This window comes from Amyelois transitella, chromosome 12, assembly GCF_032362555.1.
Source record: "Amyelois transitella isolate CPQ chromosome 12, ilAmyTran1.1, whole genome shotgun sequence".
In the NCBI taxonomy this organism is placed as follows: Eukaryota; Metazoa; Arthropoda; class Insecta; order Lepidoptera; family Pyralidae; genus Amyelois; species Amyelois transitella.
In genome coordinates this window covers 3,124,018-3,148,921 of record NC_083515.1, presented here as the reverse complement: position 1 = coordinate 3,148,921, position 24,904 = coordinate 3,124,018, and the positions used below count along the sequence as shown (strand labels likewise).

General features: G+C 34.9%; 1 protein-coding gene across 2 annotated transcripts in view; it reads left to right on the top strand.

The window, feature by feature from the left end:
- Nucleotides 1-24,904, top strand: part of LOC106142488 (caskin-2) — a 232,426-nt gene that overhangs the window by 80,443 nt on the left and 127,079 nt on the right. Inside the window, exon 2 of one of the 2 annotated variants that reach the window (XM_060946793.1) lies at nt 5,282-5,356. The exons of the other annotated variant lie outside the window; for it this stretch is intronic. The gene's annotated coding sequence lies outside the window, so the exon portion shown is untranslated. The remainder of the gene's footprint in view (nt 1-5,281; nt 5,357-24,904) is intronic. 2 annotated transcript variants of the gene reach the window in all.

The following is a 24,904-nucleotide window of genomic DNA, read 5'->3' as shown; positions in this document are numbered from 1 at the left end:
GTTCCGTTGCAGTTTAAGTCAACATTAATATCTCACCTCTGAATGTTGATTTGCTGTTTAACTATTATACTACAGTGTTGTTAATGCGATTAGTTTATCTAAACACTAAATTAGCCTGGTTTAAATGTAAAAGTAACCGGGGAAACGAATTTGAATTAAATTACGAGTATTATCTTCTTAAAGTAATAAAGATGAAATCGCATTCAAACTCACTCACCTTACTTTTTTATAAAATTACAGGGTAAATAGGGTCAACAGTTTCTAAAAGAAATGCCACGTTCAGCTGGATATCTTAATGTTGGAATTTGACTTTTTTACCTGTTTAAACCATTGGAATAACTTTACTCGTATATCAAGCGCGATCTAAATATTTTCTTTTACCAATCAATAAAGCCAGCCAGGCATTCTTGTACACCTCAGCTTTTAACTGCCGTGTGGTTTCCGACACTTGGGAATAGAACCACTCCATATCTTTCCCATGGATGTCGTAAAAGGCGACTAAGGGATTGGCTTATAAACTTTGAAATTCCTCTTGTAGGCGATGAACTTGTAGCAACCTGTCCTAATTGAATCTCAATTCCATCATACACCTTTCAGTCATTTCAAGGCTGTTGGCTCTGTCTACCCCGTAAGGGATATAGACGTGACTACACCTATGTATGATCGTTATTTACGAAACGAAATTTTAATCAGACTGTATATTAAATTTTCGTAGTGACTAACTAGTTAAAATGTAAAGTTTCATCGATTTTGGCATTAGCAGGCTTCACGAACCGTGAACTCGTCATTTCCCGCGGATTTGCTCACAAATTTGCAATAATCCCTGCTGGTGTAATTTGCTCGGTTCGTGCCTGTTATTGGAGTGTGGCACATGAATTTTAACCGATTCAGAAGGTTATCAATTTGACTACATACATACATAAATACAGTCACGTCTATATCCCTTTCGGGGTAGACAGAGCCAACAGTCTTGAAAAGAGTGCTAGACCACGTTCAGCTTTTTGGCATGATAATAGAATTGAGATCCAAATAGTGACAGGTTGCCAGATCATCGCCTAAGAAGAATCCCAAGTTTGTAAGCCTATCCCTTAGTCGCCTTTTACGACATCCATGGGAAAGAGATGGAGTGGTCCTATTCTTTTTTGTATTGGTGCCGGGAACCACACGGAGAGTATTCGCGCGATATAAACGGCGTCGCGTGGGTACGAGGGCTGGGGTCCCAGGCGAATCCTCGGACACTTTCCAGAGAAGTAAAGGACTTTCTGAGTAACACAAAATGAGCTGACATTATAGCTAGCTGAAGAACAATCTGTTATTGCTCATGCGCATGATAGTTATAAAACAGAGCAAAGTTTTTGTTTTCGTTCCGCTAACCTCAATTAGGTACCGAACGCACTATTTTGAAGAACAAAGGAGCTTTGTCTGTTATCCCACTGTTTTATTGTCGGTATTTTCGATACAAACCATTTGTGTTTCGCTCTATATTCCCAAGTTTATTAGCTGTAATCATTGTTTTATTTTCGACTAATAAATTGTCTGTCTTACAGTTTAAATTGAGAAGAAATTAAAGCCATAGTTGGTATATTTATTATATCATTATAGGATCAGGAAGCAGCTTATTTTTACATACATACAATCATTTCTTTATCCCTTACGGGGTAGACAGTGCAAACAATTTCACAAAGACTAAAATGCTACGGTCAGCTGTATGCTTAATAATGGCATTGAATTCCTAAAAGAAGAATAACAAGTTTACCCTTTATTGGCTTTTTACAACATTCACGGGAAACAGATGTTGTGGTCCTTTTCTTAAGTGCCAGAAACTAAATGGGAATGGAAATACAAATCAGTATAATATATTTTTTTAATGGAAACAGCAATATTTGCGCATGTTGTTTTTTTAATATTTATGATTTTTTTCTATAAAGTGCATGCTGTGTGTCTGCTCACGACGTTACAGCAATCAGCCATAGATTTTACGACAGACAGGATAAAATACTTAATAAACGAATGAAAACAAAATAATTAAGTAACTCAAAGAATATCCATCCAACTCTAAAAAAAAAAACCGAATCCACACATATCACCAATTTCTTTGAGAGTATATAAAGCGGGGTTTTCAACTCGGAATTCGCTACATAAAATACACTCAGGAAGGTTGAATGGAAAAATGTGATTCGCTTATAACTCTTTGAGGCTGGGTCGCCTTGGATTTATGTGGGCTGAAATCGGCTGCTTTTCCTTCTTCCACTACGTAAATCATTTTCACATCGCGAAGTCGGCTGCGGTTCTCGTTATGGTTATTTTGCAAGTACTCACTACTTATAAGCGTGGTCGTGTTATAAATGATTCCTTTTATTGAGTTCCGTTTCGTTCGATTCATTTTATTGTCACTGACAATAAATTGAAGTTAGAATAATGAAAAAGTTGTAGCAAAGTTTGTTACTTGTAAAATAACTGAATGAAAATTAAAATTCTTGTAACTATTAATATATTATAATATTTATAACTTTTTCAAGCGAAAGTTCAATGTCATGTGCGGGAAACGTTGATTTTTCGCATACTTGGTTCAAAGAATTATACCTTTATAGATTATAAACGCTAGTTGGATATGTGGTAGAAAACAAAATTATACACTTACTGTCATGGTAACGACAAGTGTACTAGTCTTATTTGCCGATTGAACGTCTATTTTCAAGAAAAATCTAGGCTATTTGCTTTGCTGCCGGCAAAGAGTTCGCACCAACGAACGAATAACGTAACTGTAAGTAATTTTGTTTTCTACCAAATCGAGTTGTGTGCGAATCATTAGGTGCGCCGCAATGTAGAAAACGGGCACATTTGTAAATGTAGGAAATTGTGGAAATGTGTTCTGATAATAAGTGCTACATGCATTGTTTTCGTGGAGCACTATTCACTGTGGCTATTCGAACTGAAAATAAGTACGTGAAAAATGTGTATGTGTTTGTACACAGACTCAAAAGACTTTGTAGTCGTGAGTGAAGTAAATATGATAGGTTCTCAAAGGGAATCCCAGAAACTGACGAAAATCACATGATTTTATAGAGAAATCGAGAACTCCCCAATAAATTAGGAATAATTAGCGGGAGACGATCACATCTGCGGCCCTCACTCGAATTGATAATTTTCACTCGACACTATCCGGATTCATTCCCAAAGGAGATGAAATTTTAATTAAATACTTCGGTGGAGATAGCAGGCTGTAGCAGGATTCCCCTTCAACCCCTGTTACACATTTATTCGCAACTTGTTGCCTTTATATGTCTAATTAATATTATTTTTATTAAAATTAAACTTTTTATACCTTAACATTGCGCACATTGTTTTATTTATAGACAAATAATTACTTATAATTAAAGCAACTAGGTACCTTTGTTCCCAAGCAAAGGTACTTGAGTATAGAAGAAATGGCGAAATAAACTAACTACAGAAATTTATCAACAATGTAAATAAAGTAATTTTTTAAGCAAAATAAGAAAGAAAATAATCTTCTTACTTATTTAATAACCGTGTCGAATTAATACGATACTTAAAGATCTTTAAATAATAATTAATTCAAATAAATAAAAAGTAAAAAAATATTTAACGCGAAGTTGATATCCCTTAAAATATGTACAACCTTTTTTTTCTATAAATCAATTTCCTCAGAACATATCACTAGATTTAATTTGTTTTACTTTAGTATTATTATTATTCTTCAATTCGTTCACCTCTAAAAACATACTTCAAGATTCTTTAGACCAGTATCTGAAAAATACTACAATAAAGAATGAAACCAGGTTTAATTATAAAAGACTAGCCATTTTTTACAGTGCCTTATTTGCAACACTAATTGAAGTTTTCCAAGCTTGGATACTTTAGAAAAAGTAGACGAACTTGCTTCTCACTAAGTGGTTGGGCAGCTTTAATTAAGATTAAGAGGATTATGTAATTATGAAAACTGGATTTGTTCATTATATAGTCCTTTTACAAATTTGTCTCCAATTTTGATAATAATCGCAAAGGCTGTATTTCTTTTTCAGAGTTTTTAAGAGCGATAGTTAGCTTGCCGCCGTTGCATAGCACGTGCCACGCCATTTTGTACGGCGTGAAAAACTATCGCTGTCTCGTTTCACGTTATAGTAAAAAGTGAAATAGTGATAGATTTTCGCGCAATAAAAAACAGAAAAAACGGAAAACCCGTGCGTTATAGACCTGAGTGTTGACAAACATGGCTAATAATCAAGAAGATGAAATTTGGCATTTTTTTATAGAGAGTGCAGAGAATCTCTGAGAGAGGATATCCCTAAGTTTCAACAGGAACTGTAAATAAACGAGACTTTTTGTTTTATGCGAGCAGAGCAAGTATAATCAATTCATCGTACATGCACGATTTATAAATAATTTGGCTAATTAACATGGAATCCTAAAGAAAGAATATTTTTTCTTCCTTTGAAATTGGTTCGGTAAAAGAATATTTCTTATCTCGCAATTCTTTCGATAAATCATAATTTTATCCAACCTCCAGGTAAGTAAGATTTGTGAGTTAATTTGAATCATAATACCATTTCTTCATTATACGTTACAAAAAACAAGTCGTCTTTGATAAACGTCAATTCCCGAATGACTTGGTCAAATGACTGTTATTCGATAAGGTTAGTTAATTGTAATAATTTTTCTTCAATGCTCCCCTAATAGCACGTTATCGCTTACAAACATACACAGACCCTGTCGAAATCATTTCTTTCCACATCATTAATCGCATTATGACGGCACATCTGTTTTCATCAAAAATAATACAAGCTGTGATTTTGTGGATATTTTTGGTTTCCTTTTACTGCTCATCTTGTTCATAAAAATATCATCATAGTAGGACTCAATAATTATATGAAGACTAACTTTTGCTTGCTACTTCGCTTGCGAGAATTTAGTGGCATGTACAAAAAGCGTCGAATTTTATTTTAGTTCAATTTAACGCCATCTAACAAAAAAATAGCACCACCTACAAACAGCAACGAATTGAACGCCGCCTACAAAAAGCGACGAATTTAGCGCCACCTTCTTACAAAAAAGTACAGGTTTTTCGCAAATCCCACGGGAAATATGATTTTACCGGGATTAAATGACCCTGTGTCCGACTCCAGACTCTTAATTATAAGATTTATTCAGTAGATAACCCATAAAGAGGTAACAAACGAACAAATAAAGTTTCTTTCGCATTTTTATAATATATTCATAGTATTAGTTGGGATTCTTAGTGAAATTATTTGTTTTGTTTCAGGTAATGACTGTTGGCGTGTTAATTGGAATTGAACACATCATTAGAGGTTTGAACCAGCTGAGTGAAACGCTATAGGTATTGAAAATTCTGCAGTCTTAACTTCTAAGTGTATTCTGTGGAATTAATGTTTATTGTACGTTATAAACATTTTCACGTTTCATTTTGTAAGATTTATTACTCTATTCATTTACATACAAGGTTGTGACGACAGAGATAGTTGTACATAGACACCGTTAATTCACATATATCAGTAAAAAATAAACGCGTTACGCTTTTTGCGTTAACTCATATGTCGAAATCGATATACTTTACTTATGTAAAAGAAGATACTGACTGATTGACTGAGTCTAGAGATAAGAAAATTTGCACTAAGAAAGAATTTCCCAAAATATCCGTGGGAATTTTCGTGTACACGTGCAGGGCCGCAAGCGAATTTCCAGTACAAGTAGTAGTTGTAGTAGTAGTGATGTAGGATATTTTTTACGGATAAAGACCATCACAACTAACATCTAATGAACAATATACGTTTGTTGATTTAATTTTATCAAGCAATTTGACACAAGGTGCGAGAGTATGTACTCTCGCTGTGTCTAGCTTGATCTATGTCTTTGGTCGTGCCACTTAATGCTGTAGGAGATGGAAGACTCGTAAGTGGCACATAGGTATGCGCACAGCTTTCTGTTTTGGGTTACATTGTTAGTAGTAAATTCAAACAATAGGTAATTTAGCGCATACACGGCAGTACGCTAATCCGGGTATTTCTACCTGGTGATGACGTCGAAAGGAAGCAAAGAAAATTGTACGCAATAAATATAGTCGTCGGATATCGAATGCTTATGAAAATGGGTTGCTTGAAATAATACTTAACTACTTAAAATTACCGTAGGAGTCGGAATAATTTATGATAACTAAAGTAAGCCCGCGACTCCGCCTCGTGAAATTCCGCTAATTTCCGTCGGCACAGGAATTTCGGAAATTTTTTAGTTAGTGCACCCTTAAACCCAAACAACCAATAAGTACTCAGCAGTTTTGGCTGGGCGTTCAAACATCGGTTGATTAAATTTCAACATGGTTTTTGATCAATACGGCTTTTGTTTTAAACTTCCATTACATGACGTGAAGTGTTTAAACTCCTGTTCATTTTGTCCGAACAAGCCTCGCCCGTGCCATATTTGCTTGCGAAAGTTGACTGTTGCGATCGAGTATCGCTAAATTTGTATCGAGTGGAGACGCGTCGTAAACTTTGTATCGAAATAAACTGATAACCTGGATCACAGAAAGGAGGACTCATAATAAAGGGCAAACTTAATGTGGCCTGTCAGTTTATTCAAGACTGCTCTGTCTACCCCGTCAGGGATGTAGACGTGATTATATTATATATGTATTCCCTCGATTTTATTCACATCCTAGCGGATCTTGGATTATATAAATATAAATAGCGCGGAAAATAAGCGAACCAGTCTTTCAACATGTTCACGTAAACATATCTCCCCCTTTCTCTGATCAGTGTACAAGTTAAACACGCTTTCGATCACCTTTCGATAATGCGACCGCGACAAAGGAATTATGTTATAGTGTAATTTCATGGTTATTACTAATTTGGCACTGATAGGCTAGGTCGTCAATTCTGGTCTGTTTTGGTCTTATTACTATGTTTTCTCTTCGTTGCAGCAAGTAAATATTCGTGACCTTGTTTCTTTTAAGGAGTGATAGTTGGAACTACTTTCAATTAACAAAACGCTTTGAACTACTTACAAACTCAAGCGTTGTACAGACTTTTTGTGCATTTATAGCTAAAAACCGTAATGAAAAAAGAATCAACTCTTAAAATCGTTTAGGTAACAATAAATACTTTTTACTTTTTAAACTTTTAGTCAATAACTTAGTAGTAAACTACATTCACCTACTTTTTTTTTAAACATATGTGATAATATCGAAAACATAAATTAGCTGATATGTTTCATAATTTATTAAGACTCCTGGATTTTTCTTCTTTTAACTCTATCATTTCTCCAACAACCCAATTCATTAGCATGATTCTTCAATTATAACCGTAATTATTCCTATGGCTATAATAAACTCGGGAGGAATTGCTACTTTCCATTATTTGCAATAGAAAAGCCGGATATCATTTCCCTAGTAACTTTCCCGCAACTTCCATGGTATATACGTGAGCTTTAGACGCAGTTTTTCCAGCGAATATATAAAAAAAAACTCAGTTAAGTAGGTACTTGATACATTTTATGATCAAAAATATTCATTTATATGGGAGTAAGTAAAATAAAATCTTGAAAAAATGGCAACCAATTTGCATAATACGGTTGGACCCATTTTGAACGTTTGCTAAAAGAAAGTTCTCCTTGTAATAAAACAGCTATATAAACTCTTCTTCAATTCCTCTCCTATATCATTAAACATTACAGTAAGAGAATCCGCGTCACTGGTATAAAATAACTATGAGCCGTGTTAATTCCTGCCAAAATATAATTGGCTAAAATTAATAATAACAAAAATCTTACATAATGTCTACACATTCGCATTGTTCATAAGTTTATTATCAAAAATCATTATTACAGATGTTATTCTTCCAACCATCTAACCTTGTCACAGCTAGGTCCGTTAATATCAGCAGATCGCGCGCACATTGTGGGTTTTTTATCGAGAGCAGACTAAATAAATAAGGTAGGGAGCATCGGCCGTCCAATGAGGCCCCTTTTTGATTTATTTATACCCATGCTCCGGAGAGGGAACAGTTTCCTGATTCAATTATTGTAATTGTACCGTGTCCGAGTCGATATGAGCATGCTATACGATTATCGATGTCTCGATTCATGCTTCCGGTGACGAGTGAGGCACTTCGTTGGCCGAGTGGTCAGTTTTATTTTTATTTTGAAGGCGTCGGGCGTGATTTTATTCTAATTTTAAACCTTTCTTCTTTTAATTTTTTTTTCTTGCCAGTACGCGACTAAGACCTAGTTAGTTATAAACTTGAGGTGAATGATTTTTTTAAATACATAACTTTCTGTCAGAATTTCGATTTGAACGGAGGCTAGCGGGGTTATTAACCCACGTTAATAAGACTACTATTGAGGTTAACAGAAAAGATAGACGGCGAGGAGAGATCGTAAATAGACCTGCTTATTACCTTTGACGTGGTTAACATCACGACCAAGAATGTACTATTCACGGACTGTGACAAAGTATATAGGTATCTAAAAAAAGCCTCTCTTTTAGATCAAAGAAGAAAGAAGAGAGAAGACCTATTATGCACAATAAAAATTGTTAATAATAGCCTCAAAAATGAAGGCTGATACCAACGCCTCAACCTGCTTCTCCATGATGTCACCGTAAGCCGAATACAAAAGCAATTTGAAGTGATCAAAATTAAAAAAAAAATATCGGTTCTTTCATTAAAAAAAAAAAACGGTTGTCATAAAACAAAAATACCTGTATATAAATTGAACAAGTTCACTGAATGAGCGCGGCATTGCAAGTGACGTGGTTATGGTTACATCATAGGTCACCATCCACATGTCGAATGTATCCATTCATGCATTGCGCACACCCATCATGCAAAAAAGCAACAAAACCGGGTTAATTCTATACTCTATGGCTATGTGTTGGTACAATAAACGAATCGAATTTGTGTGCGTGAAAGAAGATAACTAGAATTGATTCTATTTAGAAATGACTGTGCTGGTTCGAATTTTTATTTTTTACAGTTTTGGATACAAATTTAAACAATTGACAAACAAATTCATAATTTGGAGAACCACATATGTATATTACTCGTATGAAAATTACAGAAAGTTTCTAGTCTGTACTGAACTAGAACCGTATGAAAAACGAATCAGTAGATATATCTACTACCACACTATTTGTATTATGTGGCTCTGGGTGGTCACTTCTAGTTATTAAAGGTCAATGGCTACATCCAGTCAGCAGCAGAACGCTTTCAAGTAAAAAAGTCACTGTTTGAATCGGTAAATAAGCTCTATCATGTATTGCGATAAAAAAAATTAAGAGTCTTTAAAAAATATTATTATTGCATGAAAAATAAATGACATCGATTATCTACTTTATCTACGAGCGTATTCTAATTTGTGTTCTGTGGCTCTCTGGTCACTTCTAGTTGTTAAGAGTCAATGGTTACAGTCAGACAGCAGCTGAACGCTATCAAATGAAAATGGCCACTGTTTGAAACGGGAAATAAGCTCTGTGATGTACTGCGATGAGCTTCAGCTATACTTTATATTATATGAATATAGTTTGTAGCAAATGTTTATTAAACAGACACTGTATTACTATATTGCTGTTAAACGTATTGTGAATATTTTAATAAATAAAAAAAAAAAATTATAAATAACTACTCAGACAAAATTAAATTAATCAACCCCAAACCATCATATCATGTATAACTGATCTTCAATTTTCCATAGTCTAAGCTAATTTCGAATGTACTTCTTAAACACACAAATAACATATTGTGACAATAAGACCCGTCGGCTACATTAAGCTAAACAAGTTGTACTTAGCTTATTGCCTAAAACAACAAACGCTAATTAAATTATCCTATGTGGAAAGAGAGGTAGCTGGCAAAATGTGAAATGTTTAGAAAAAATAATATACATACTTAATATATCAATTAGCCTCAAAATTTGCAATCACGTGCGAGCGAGACAGACAACAAGAGGACACGATGTATGTGTCTGCAACATGTGTTCTTAATTTATAATTCATGTCGCCGACAGCAGCGCTCTCTAATTGGCCCAAATACGTGCGAAGCTTGACGGCGGGGCGCGAAAACCAATCGGATTATTGCGTTTTCCCGGTTTGCCCTCGTCTCACGCGATTACCCCGATTTTAGTTTTGTTGTTTCTGCATTCAATAGAATTGGCATTAACAAAAAGTTGGCGATTTTGGACGCGATTTCCTTGGGCTTTGTTATGCTGTTTCGATGCAAAAATATATATTTCCGGGACAAATTACATATTATGTTACGTCAGCCTCTAATAATTTAATCTTACTTGTCAGGACATTGACAATGATATAATGATCAAAATTCAATGTTTACTCGAGGATTTATCCAATACGACGTAGAAAGAGACAAGTTACATAGTCATAGACATAGACATAGCTGGATGGATTAATACTGAAATTTAAATTCAGAAAGTTAGCCTGCCTACACCTAAATACCATCCATCCAAGTTTCTAAGCATTTCCCTTTAAATTTTACTGAAATGTAAAATAGCCTTCACTAGTAGGTAATTTCAAAAAGGGTCTTTTTTTGGAATTTAATGAATAAAATCTCGGGTTAAATAATTTTCTCTTAATATTTCATAATATCTAATAATCATTAAAGTGACCCACGTTTGTAAAATTATATAACTAGGTTTTCAGTGTAAATTCTGTTCGCCCGTGATAAACGGACTTTAGACTCCTGAATGTCCATTAAATGTTATCTTTCCAGTCTGGTCGTCACAAATACTAAGTTGACAAACGCTACTGTTATTGATTTTGCACTTAATTTACTCCTTAAAAGAAACTGCGGAGTGTTATAAAATTTTAAATGCTGTATGATATCGAAATATTTCTTTTATGAATCTAGTTAATCAGAGGAAATGGAAGGAAAAGAATGTTCTTTGGGTATATTGTGTCTCATTGCCATTCCTAAATTATTGGTCTACTTAGGTATATTAAATTGATAACTTGGCATTAAAAGAAATATGTCTAGAAATAGGTTTTAGTCCTGTTACGTTTTAGTCATAAAGTCACTATATTCTGTTCCGTTTAAAACGGATTTGAATGAGACTTTACAGAGATGCGGAAGCTATTACAATACAATATAAAAAAAATGCTTCTGATTTTTTATTAAATAGGCAGTTTTCACAGAATAAAAATAATAATATCTACAGTAAGAAAATATACAATCCACATTTTTACATAAAAATAACTATAAATGTCCTCTCAAACATTCAAACCTTAGTGTGTACGCTCCATTAAGTCCCTTTAAGTATTTTATCTGCAAGTGTGAAGGTTTGAGAGTATTGCGACCTCCGGAAGACGGAAGCGGGGCGGACGCAACGGCGCCGGTCTGAACGCCGCTTTACAATGTGCTGTGTTACATGTGCAATGTGCACGTGGCTAAATCGAATTGGAAACTGATTTGTAACTGAATTATCACAGATCATTGGTGGATTTTGGGCTCCTCTCCTGCATTCCTCTGGTGTTAGCCCTGTGCCGTGTGGTTCCCGGCACCAATACAAAAAAGAATAGGACCACTCCGTCTCTTTCCCATGGATAAATAGTCGTATAAGGCGACTAAGGGATAGGTGTACATATTCGTACTTGGGATTCTTTTTAGGCGATGGGCTAGCAACCTGTCACTATTTGAATCTCAATTCTATCTTAAAGCCAAATAGCTGAACGTTGCCTATCAGTCTTTACAAGACTGTTGGCTCTGTTTACCCCGCAAGGGATATAGACGTGATTATATGTATGTACGTTAGCCCTGCAGGAGAGTATGTACTGCTATGCTGCTACTGAAATACTGATGCTGCTGTGTATGTACATTTGGTCACGTCTATATCCCTTGTGGGATAGGCAGAGTCATCAGTCTTGAAAAGACTGAAAGGCCACGCTCAGCTGTATAACTAAATAATGGAACTGAACAAGAAGAATCCCAAGTTTATTAGCATTTCCCTTAGTCGCCTTTTACGACATCCCTGGGAAGGAGATGGAGTGGGCCTATTCTTTTTCTTATAGTGCCGGGAACCACAAGTGCAACACAATTATAAATTTCGTAACTAAGCTTTTAATAAACAAAATTGTTAGTCTTAGGAAGTCCTAAACAAAAAGGAAAAAAAGCCACATGTTATTAAATCATCTAAAAATATTCATTAGATTTATATCAAAGGGCCATCATATATCCAAGCTCAACTCTGTAAAATAATACCTGATAGTGGTAGCGATAGGTGGCGACTACCAGCATGTGGTCTGCTCGCCACTGGGCACCTAATCACGTAGTCAGTCAGTGAAAAAAAAAAGGTAGTGATAAAAAAAAAAACCCTACTCGTAAAACCTATTGTATCGTCAGACTAGAGGTTTTAATTTATTATTTGTCTAGTTTAGTTATTTGTTACATACATAAAGTCACGTCTATATCCCTTGAGGGATAGACAGAGACCTATCCCTTAGTCGCCATTTACGACAACTGCGGGAAAGATATGTAGTGGTTCTATTATAAAGAGCGGGAACCACAAGGCACAGTTAATTTTTATTCATATTAATTCACCTTGGCTCGCTCCGTTCGTGACAAAAGATAATATACGTTCGTCTGTCCTGCTGTGCTTTACTCCTTAATTGGATGACTGGCTTGATGAAAAGTGAAATATGTCTGCTACCTGTGTGTCCGAATAATAAGGCCTTAAATTCCCTTTCGTATTGCTATTAATTAACTCCATTAAAGCTTGTCAATAAGATGGCTTAAGACGCAAATCATATAATAATTTATTGACAATTATTTCGTATGGTTCATGCCAATATTCATTAAAAATTAAAAATAAGGTTTTTAATTGGGATGTGATAACTTTTACAACATTACTGTGATGACTTGTGTGTTTTTCAACATGGTAAAGTGTCACTTTTTGTGTGGATAGATTAGGACCTCAATCATGGATTTTTTATTGTCATCTATTGCATCTATGATTTTACCGTGATATATGTACAGATTCCCTGAAAAGAAAATTGAGGTCAGCCGGGACCATTTCCGCAAAGACATTATTCTTCTATTTATTTTATCTAAGGCGTATAATTTGCAAGTACATACGAGTAGTACCTAAGTCTGTATTTACGTTTTACGTAAACAACTCAAATGAGGTTAATACATATTCGTCACATTAAAATTCCAATATGTTTGCACCTCGCTAAGGCGGGAACACATTTGCATCACAAAGACGATGCTGAAAATTAACTACACGCACTTGTGCCGGGTACTGTCAACGATAAAATACTCATTTAACCAACTAATCTGATTTTGTTTTAAATATTTAAGCGTATATGATATAAAGAAAAGCTGCTTAACCCTGGAATTCATAATTACCTAAGACCATTAGAAGTAGAAAAATTACCTCCATCAGCCATCATAGCGTTTTCAATTATGTGTTCTTTATGACAGCTTTACAACTAAGTACGCAAAAAACTGTTTGTCTTGCAAGACGACAACACATCATTTCTATTATTTCAAGCATTTGTTATGTCTGATATTATTCTGATTACTATGTAAAAGTAGTCGTTATGCACTGAGTTTCTTTAAAAAATATTTAATTATAAGGGCTGCCCTATAACCGCCGAGCTTGCATGAAGAAAGTTATGAATGTGGATGAAGCGAAGGAAGTATGCAGAGATCGTGGCAAGTGGAAAGATGTAGTCTCTGCCTACCCTTCCGGGAAAGAGGCGTGATTTTATGTATGTATGTATGCTACCCTACACCATCAAAAGATCTAAACTAAAACACAAATTTCCCTCGCCTGTCCTCATCGCTAACTGACCTCGTAAACCGTCAATCTATTATTAAGAGCGAGTTACGAACTTTCCACTCCCCTGTACTAGGGGTGTCACTTAGTATCCTGATTACATTATAGGGATGAAAGCAGTTTTTACAGACATGAATTTTAAATTGCGTTAACATCACGGCGTACCTGAGTTTTGCGTTTACGAGCAAACAAATTTACTTACAAATTTTACACGGATAAAATTTCGCTTTGGTAAGAGTTTTGTCTACGATTGTACCATTATTGTTTACAATGGTGCCTATGTGATGTTTTGAGTTTATAAGCGCAATTAATTAGATACTGTAAATTAAAGTTGTTATTGACATTGTGTGCAATTTATTTCTTACTATCCTTTTATGAATATAATACCTATTTTTGTATCTTTCAATATGTTGCTTTGAATTTTTTACTCAATTTGCATTTGAACGTAATATTCACTTCCAAATAGGTATACTTTTGTTCTAGAAGTCTCCTAGAAATTAAAAGCTTCCATGCTGGTTGGATAGAAAAAGAGAAACATGGTGTATACTAACTGCTTTTTCTTTCTTTCCAAATTGTAAAATTCAGAAGGCCTTATAAACTTGAGATTCTTCTTTTGGGTTAGTAACCGATACTATCTGAATCGCATTCCATTACTGAGCCGTACAGTTTAACATGGTCTTTGAGTGTTGTGACTATCGGCTCTGTCTTCCCCGTAAGGGATAAAGACCCGATACATATATAAAATTCAGAAGGCCTTATAAACTTGAGATTCTTCTTTCGGGTTAGTAACCGATACTATCTGAATCGCATTCCATCACTGAGCCGTACAGCTTAACATGGCCTTTGAGTGTTGTGACTATCGGCTCTGTCTTCCCCGTAAGGGATAAAGACCCGATACATATATTATGAAAGCTATTATTTACATCTTCTACAAGGATATTGACTAGAATAAATAAAGTCCCTTGGATTTCTACAAAGAAGAATAATGGTCCTTCCGTCTCTGTATCACAAAAACAGATGTAATTTCTGCGCCGCTTCCTTCATATATATATTATCTTAACCAAGCACCTCAACATTATATATTTACCTAAGATTATTATATAGATCCCATTCCTAAGCAAACCGCCAGAGGATCTGTTGCTAGGTTGCGATAAGACATCGTGTGATGCTAGTTTAATTCAAATGGCATCTAATTCGCCCGCTCCCAATCTGGCTGGAAGCCAAGGTCAATAAACCTTTTGTTTAAACACTGAACATCCACATACCTTAAAACCACACGACCTGAGCTACCGAAAAACATAGACTAATCGATAGTGAAACTAAAGGTGATATAATTAAGGTTTAAATTTCAACAGCAATCGACGCAGTATGTAAATAAGGAGGGATGTATCCTAAACAAATATATACAGGGTGTCGGTGTAGCTACTGCACTGGTACGTAACGAGACCACCCTGTATACGGAAAAATGGGATATGACTTTACAGATGTTTTATGTTTTTAAAAATGTGGTTTTGCTGAGTGAGAATACTGCACGACGCATTCTATATAATGACTTACAGGGTTTTTTCTTGGCACCTTTAATCGGAAATTTCCTATAATCGAATTACTGTCTATTAATTTTTGGCATGTTTGAAAATTGCGGTCAGTTGTTTTGACTTGGCTGTGATAGAAATGTTAGTGGCTATTTCTTCCTATACTTCTTTACATACATTGGTTGCCTCGAAGAGATTGCAGTACGATAAGGCCGCCTTTTGTCTGTCTATCTATGTATATTCCATACTAATATTAGGCATGTAAAAGTATGTATGTTTGTCCGTCTGTCACGTAAAACCCACTGAAGCGATCTCATCACATGAAATTTTGCATACACCTAGTAGTGAGTACGCAGAGGGACATAAGGTACATTTTAAGGGCAGAGCCGCGAGCGAAAGCTAGTTTTGTATTATTGGTACAGGTATTTAAAATTAATTCAAGGAAAATAATGTCACTCAGTACATGGTATTGAACGATGTTAACAGACGCTTGAAGCTACATAATCATTCCAAATGATTTTCTTTGTGAGCTTTACAGAGAATAGATATAGGCGGTATGTATGTCACATACTTTATTTATAGGCCATGTTTAGGCATTTCGGAGCGTTCGCTCAGTTGACAACCCTATCTTGCCACAGCATTGTAAATTCAACCTTTTACACTTCGAAGTAAAGTTCAATTTTTCTTTATATTATCTTTGGCATTTCTCTATGGCGGTAGGGCATAAAGGCTTCTATTCATGTACCGTGAAAGCGTAGACACGGAGCGTAGACGCCGTAAAAATGATTTATATCCGCTAGATGGCTTATCGAGTGCTGTCGAATTTGAAAAAAAGGCAGATATTTGGTAGATAAAAACCGTGTTCCTTGAGCATTGATTCGTGTTTAACATTTATTCACTGATAGGTATCTACACATACAGAAGATTTTTAATATCTTCCAGATACTATCATAAAACAAGGGAAAGACTTATGAACTTGGAATTCTTATTTGAGGCGATAGTCTAGCAAACTGTGTAATTGAATTTAAAAAAACATTGTAGACACAAACATATTTTTAAGATAATAAATATACTATAAATATACTTACGCTTCAAATGTTTATGACAAAATATCTAAGCTTTTATAAAGGACTCAAGGGGCTAGATTTTTTCCCTGGGGCTTTGGCAACATAGGAATTAGGAACAAAAGTACCACATCCTAGGTTTCTTTTGAGTCTTGTCTATCACTGTGCCAAACAATTAAATCAATCTTACCCCATTCGGGTTCTACATCGTAATCACATAAATATATATTTACGTAAGATCGCACCTTTATCACGGAGGGGTAGGCAGAGTCATCTTTCGACTTCCACTTCTTTCTTTCTTGAGTTTTATCGTGACACAAAAATACAAATCTTTCCTTTTAATATCTTAGTACGGAAGTATTGAAGGAAGTATTCAATAAAATAAATTATAAAACAACACTTAATATTCATTACCTAAGGTCGCGATTCCTACGCACCATTTACGACTTAATAACATACCTATTCATTTACCGCTCATAACTTTCTCTTATTTATAATAGTACCATTTATAAAAATTAAAATGCCAAAGCGCAAATGTCCATAGTTACATACGTAACGCTGTTACGCTTTTCATATGGTTAAAGTATAATATTTAAGTTACTGAAATAAATCTACCTCTCTCACTTATTTTTAATAAATAAACTGTTTATTTCCATCATCAAATATTCAATTTTAATAAAATAACTTTTACCCTTAACATTTTACGTTTAGGGTTTATTTGAGACATAAAAGAGACAGTTTGTTCGTGTATGACCTAAAAAAAATTCTATGGTTATAAGCTTACTCAATCAACGGGTTAAAGGAGAAGTTGTAACACAATTTGGGCAAAAAGCATATAATTGACACTTTATATGTGTATTAGTTATAACTATCTAAACTCTATTATTCTTCTTATATCTTATTAAAATAGAAAGCTGAAAGGATACCCTCGAATCTTGAATTTAAACACGGACAATAAAAATGAGAAACAAACACACACCATAACCAAGCCAGCAGTTCCTACCAACTTGCTTCTATTTTCACTCCAATTTCTCGCGGCTGCTGTGGAGCGGTTCACTCCTCCAACCGCTTCTATCGCCAATATCATTCCCACAACCACACCCCAATGTAAGAGACCTACAATAATGCTCTCCGACACAAACTGATAGCTATCTCCTCTATAGAAATACTCTGGACCATCTTGCGTGAGTTGATAGAATGGTGTATCCGTTATTCCATTGTAAACATGTCCAGAAATAATTATGCCGCAAAACACGATCGCTTCTGTAGCCCACATTTGCTTGTTAAAGAGAAATCGAAGATTATGTCTTCGAATGTAGAGGAAGACGGTAATGTTTAAAAAGAGTAGTATAAATAGTGTGAGCGTTGCGTTTTCTGACGGTCGGGTTATCAGTATTTTGACGCCGGCATGGTATCGGATCCACTTGGCTATGTCTTCTGCGTCAGCGTCGTTCTTTCTCGAGACCATCTGGATAGGTGAACCGCCATTGGCTGGGAAATGCATGATGGCGGGAGCGGAGTAGATATTGAACATTTTGAAAATTTCCATCTCGTCATCGAGTTCTACAATTCCGAAGAATAATTTATCGTTGTACGATGATGAATACCTGTAGGATTTTGCAACGATCTGATACTCATTGAAGGTTTTCTCGCAGCTCGGGCAGCGAAGATAAGAGTCATGAAATAATACCACGAAAGAGTATTTCTTGAAAGGATTCTTCACGTATTCTTGGAATGTGCTCATGTCCAACGTTATTATTGGGTTTTTCGTCGTCATCTCGTTCAAATCCTGAGTTAACTCATCCGCCGACTTCGCTTGAGCTTTGTTCTTGTTTACTACACAGCAGTTTAGAAATATAGCAAGACATAGTAATGTAAAATATTTCATGACTGGTTATTTGATCCAGATAATTTTTATTTTTTAATATTTCATATATTTATTGAAGATTATTTTATGCTAAAATCTATGAATTGACAACACAATTTACTCGACATTTTATTTTTCGAAATCAAAGAAAAAGATTTCAACTATAAATAGCAAATACTCTTTACTACATGACCCAAAATTTCGATGGGGGTTAAAAAAACAATCTGTGATTATTATGGTTATGTATGCTCTTCTTACTTATTTTTAATTCAAGACTGACTTTTTGCTTCTCATAGCATTTCCAGAAAAAAAAGCCTATGTTATTGCTGAAGGATTAGTCTGCCTATCTGCTAAATTACCTCAAAATCGGTTTTATACTTCTTGCATTTAGCACAATATTCGATACAAAGAAATATAGAAAGCTTATCTCTTATTTCTTTTTAGATGGATTTGGAATTATGAAAATAAAATAAATAACAGATTTGATAGTATTATTTTTATTTAAGTAAACATTTTACTTTCATAAGAGAAATATGTAAAGGTAGCAAGTGGAAATCCATAATCTCTGACTACTTCTACAGAAAAATGTGTAATATTATGCAATTACTTACCATGAATTAGCCATGTAGGTATGTATAAATAACAGGCCCAATCCTGTTTTCCTCGCAATTTTTAGGGAATTTGTTCTAGTAATCAGTAAAGACGTCGATAGCAGAAATGTCTTACACACGGACGATTACTTCGGTGAATACCTACATCATTGTTTTTATTCTACAAAAGACGATTTATTCGTCATTTCCTTAGCGTTTGTCTCGTTTATGATGAAAATCCTACACAATTCATTCCTGCTGGCCTGGTTCTGAAGAAAAAACATAGTGAGTGCCAGCCTGCTAGTCATCCCTAGCACATTGTAAACGTCAATCAATACAATTCAACGGAATGCAACGCAACACAACCAAACGCAACGCAACGCAACGCAACACAATACAATCAAAGCAGCAAAAGGCGACTATATCACAAGCATCGATCTCTTCCAGGTAACCTATAAATCGTGTCAATTGTATAAACAGTGTGTGTATAATGAAATTCAAATCTGTTTAGCTGGCCGTCCTCCCAGCCCGTGTGTGTCAAAAAGGGCGGTCAAACTAACCGATAGTGATTAATGGACGTTACCCCGCGTATCGACGATCTACCATCTGTCTTGATTGCCCCATATTGTTTTTGTTGGCATTCGATCACTACCGTGTGTGTCCGATTCGCGTATTTAGTAAAGACGTCTGGATTAATTAGTTATCTATCCATAATTCAAAAGTCAAAGAAACTCTTGACTGTCTGTTCGCTAAAAATCGCTTAGTCGCCTCGAAATATTTTGAGAGCAGATTCAGTAAAGATATTTCCTATACCTACCTACAGGTAATATATTCAAACTACAGTCTAATTCTCCGAAAAACTGACATGATCATGATAAAATCGGTTTGCATGAAAAACAGAGAATTTTATTCAAAGATTTTCGTTATGCTTGCAAATAATAAATACCTACACAATTTTATGAATATAAAAGGCAGACTCACGTCTTACTTATTATATATTTCCATCTGCGTACTCAAAATGGTTTATTATATTATCCATTCAATTCAGTCCCATTCGTATAACACGAGCATCATATTAGGCATGGCTTAGCAGGAAATATACCGTGCTCACGTTCTGAAGGTCACGGGTTCAAATCCTGACTGCACCAGTCGTTTTCGGAAGCGTAAACATAGTTTTAAATGGTGTGTCATGGTGGAGCGTGGTTCAAATTCACCTTTACCTTTGCATAAAGGGATAAATTTCGATGTTCTATTGGGAAACTATAACACTTTCTTCTGATTCTATTTTATGGTAGGTTCTACTTGGAGCTTTGCTCCCGTGGGATTTATGAAAATCAAGGTTGGTCGGTGATTATCTAGAATGATCTAAATAAAGCCAGATAGATGCGACTTTGGTATAAGCCTCAGAAGGGGAAAAGCTGAATAAATCTTCTACATCCAACCCTGTTTCTTTATTTATTTGGGGTCGAGTCTCCTCTTTATTTGGACTCGGGAATATCATTCCTGGGTTGTCAGATCCGACAATGGTTGTGGCAATAAAAAAGAAATGAATATATAAAAAGAAAAATAAAATTAAGTGAGTGCGTTATACGCGACAATGATAATGTCCTTATCACGACCACAATCAACTCTATCAAATTATAAAGTTACTTTTATAAAACTCATTATTTAGACCGTATTATGGTCTAATATATGATTGCCGTCTAATCATTCAAAAACAAAGCTTTTCACATTAAAAACTGGCAACATCAAAGACTTGCGGTAACGCCAAGCCCAGCCGCAGTGGGGCCGTCCCCATTAGGGGCCGCACCCAAATCCGTACTTATTTTAATCACACTTGTACCCCGCTGGCTTTTATCATGCGTGTTACTGATGGACTAACAAATAAACTACCTTAATACCTCAGTTTAAAGTCGGTTTCGCAATAAAAGCTCGCAAATGGGCGAGAGAGGAAAAACGCGAAAATGTAGCTACGTGTAGTTTTGTGGAGCCCTTTGTCATTCGGAGTAATTACTAGAGGGAATGATGTCAGGTCCTTAGACCTGAAGACATGTTGTTATATTGTAGAACAGATTTACACTTTCTATGAGTAGACTGTCTTTTTCCTGGGGTTTTGCTTTTCGCTCTATGCAATGTGATAACGCAATATCAATAGCGATATCTTAGATGTATCAATCACCTTTCTCTTATAAACCTAATAAATATTTGGAAATTTTAGAGAGAAGTCAAAAAATAAAAAGCCTTGTCCTAACTCAATAGAAACTAAATCTGGCTGTCTTCCCTTGCCTACGTGAAATCATGGCATTTTTGCGTTGTTCGCGTTTGCTAACTTTTTAGGGACAATGCAAAATTCAAGATAATCAATACAAGATCAATAATTTCACCATTATCCCCTTCTTATAAGAGTTAACTCTTGTCGGTAGAGTTAATTGGAGAGTTTTCCATTCATTTCTTTTAACTGTTTTTTTTTATTTGCTCGTATTTTTTACATTTACCTTTCTTCTTCCTCCTGGCTTTAGTCCCGGTTGCATCCTCACCTCTCTGGAGAGGAGTCCGGGTATGCCTTTCATTGGATCAAAATATTTAATCTTGGTCTTCCTCTTATTGTCTCTTTTTATAATTTTTTCCTTCAACTATTCTTTGAAAAATCCGTCATGTCGAATTGAATGACCTATCATTTTCCGCCATTATCTATTGTTCTTAAAATCGCAACAAACTTGGGGTCAACGCCCGCCGATCCGGGAAAGGGGTGCGCGGACCTTGGACCGGAAATCCGCACGATAATCCGTACTAACCGCGGACTTAAACAACTGAACTCAGTTCAAACAAATCACCACTAAATCCGCATTTGTTTCAACTTTTGCGGAATTCGCGTTCCAAACTTGGTGCTCATTAAAATATTTAAGAATTTTGGTAAATAAGCAATTTATGTAAGAAGATAAGTCATCAGTAATTTAGTAAATTATATAAACATCCACCTAGGCGGCTGTGATCGAACTAGTGACTTTATAAATGACAAAAGCAACATTATCACTGCATCACAGAGGCAGAGGAAGAAATAACCCTTAATTTCAATATTCCTTGCAAAGGTTACTCAGGCTTTTACATTATAAATGTCACGTTTTCACATACCAATAATTAAAACAATGAATTAAAAAGTAGGTTTTTCTTATCCGTGTAAAAACACATCACTTTGAAACTATAGCCTAACTTATAGCTAGCTCAATTAAACAAGTGAATGCATAGTTATAAAGCTATAGTTATACAATAAAGTGGACATTTTATATGTTTTTAAAAAACTTTGCAATCACGATGATCGTCGCAAACGCACGTAATTACGACCCGGGGGCTTAATTAGCTACTGAGATGAAAGAGGCATTATATGTGTGTTTTTATAATTTCAAAATTTAACAACGGTGCTGAGCAATTTAATATATTTAAACACTATTTTAAAAAACAATATATTTAAGTAGATGAAGTACTTTTAGAACGACTTGATGTCTAAAAATAATTATGTATTTCTTTTTGAAAAAACTGTACGTAAACGTGTAAACAAAATGTTTCTCATAATAAAACGCAACAATTCATAAACTTTTCACTAGTTAAGGGCCTAAATAACTTTTCATTATATTTAAAAACTGTAAATTAGCTTTTATTTTTTTAATACGGTCAAGATCCTTGAATTTTTCTATATTAAAGATTTCTGATTAACAATGTTAGAAGAAAAGCGATATAAACTGTGATAAACCCGAAACCGCTGAGCTTGCATGAAGAGTTATGAATGTGGATAAATGAAGTAAATAGATGTAGTCTCTCCCTACCCCTCTAGGAAACGGGCGTCATTTTATGTGTGTGTACATACACACATAAACTACTCACTCTTCAACAATTCTGTGCGAAGTGAACCTAAAATGATAATCATACCAAGCTACTATCAATGTTTATGCCAAAATAAAAACACATTTTCACTTTCAAAACAATCATTATTTTTTGAAACAATGAGTGACAATGACAAAGACTAAAATTACGAAACTAATGGCTCCCAATAATGAATCTTGGGTAACGTTAAAACTACTGCCCCGCGGGGGTTGGCTACCCATTTTTTACGATGGACGAGCACCCCACAAAAATGTACCCCCGCTGTGTAGTGCTAATTCACATGGCGCAACTCGCTTTTATGACAGAAGGATTGTTTTTTTTATTATTCCTTTTCAATTTGTGCAACAAAATGGCTGAGTATTGCATACGTTTCTTTTTTCATCTAAATTTAATATCATTTATTAGATTTTAAGTCTAACCTCATTTATCTAAATCGTCGCTAAGCATTGAGTAATGGTAAGAATGAAAAACAAAAGAATCTGTAGTTATACGACAGTAAAGTAGATAAAAACTTTATACCTCCGGCATAAAGAATAAAATTAGGAAACACTATGATGAGAGCTGATAGAGAAATACAGAAATAAATGCAAACTATTTAATCATACTTATAATTAATTATTACTAATAGTTCAGACCTCTTATCAGTTAAGCGTAGGCGATCTTCTTCTTTCTTCTGGCGTTACTCTCATTTACATCCTTACAGAGAGGAGCCCAAGGTGTGTCATTTGCCACGATCGAGGATTGTGTTTTCCAGTTTCTCTTACCCTAAGAGAATCAGTTAGCACTCAAACTAATGAACATAAATCAGAACAGAGAGCAATGTCGTAGGCAATAGAAACACATTAGCAATCTCATTCTTTACTTTCTTCATCAAACACAGACACTCAACCGATAATATCAAAATTGAATCTGAAACTCTCCGATTGACCCGAGGCACTTTTGGTTATTAGCTCTGATTTGAGCTAAGAATCTATAAGATAGCGGTCGCCACCCCCATTTCGACACCCCTGCATACCAGACGACTAACATTATAATATTCCATTGAACTTTGGTTTGGTTGATTTGATAGTATTGAAAGATATTGATATAACTTCTATCACTATCACTTTTTGGTTAGCATAAAAAGAACTTTAATAATAACTATTTAATAAGCAAATTCCGAACTTAGAAATACGTTTTCTTTAATATTTTTTAACCGCGTAGTTGCGACAAGGTTTTTGTGTGTTTTGTGTTTTTTTTTTAGTAAGTACTTGTTTTATCTATGTTCTGTATGTTATGGTAACATAGTTTACTAAAATTAACCTCTAAAAATATATATGATCGCGTTTCTTGAATCAGGTAAGTATGCACGTTTTCAAATTATGAGAATACATATTTCGATTTAATGCCAAAGGCTTTTAGGGATTCATTTAAGTAAGTGAAAGAAAAAAACAAATATAAAAGCATTTTCATTTTATATTCAAGTTAACTGTGTTAAACCTCAAATGAACAAGGCTAATCCTATCGCACAGCAAATTGATTTGTTGTAGTTGTAGAATCACTCTCATAAATAACGTCTGCATTCAATCTTCATTACAACTCGTAGGCAGAGGAATCCGCTGTTTGTAGTAATCGTTATGAGTCATACACCTGGCCTACACTGATACAAAATTTGTTGTAACTGTAGTTTACACTAGCTCCCACACGCGGTTACTTTGCAAGTAATTTGTAGCGTGTTATTCCAGTTTAGGAGTTACATTACTGTAAATTTTCATCGAAATTCGTTCAGTAACTTTTACGTACAATAGTTAGATTGACATTTGATTTAAACATGCATGCTCACAATTTTCCGCACGATAATAATATATTTTAGCTGTGTTTTTGCTCTCCATGACTATTTAGTCAAGAAATCGAGTTTTAGAGAAAGAGGCAGGTTGCTAAACGATGGGTTAAAAACCTGCCTCTATCTTTAAAATTGAAATTCAAAGATTAAACTTAAGTATTAAAATCTCGTACATTCAGTACTATTATTCAGGTTTAAAATTTAATCACACGTGAATATTCTGAATAGTTGTAAAACTAAAAGAACCTTTAATGTATCTATGAGTATCCCAACAACGCAGGGTGGGCGGAACTCGACTACAGCAGAGTTATTATCGTGCATAAATCCATAATGAT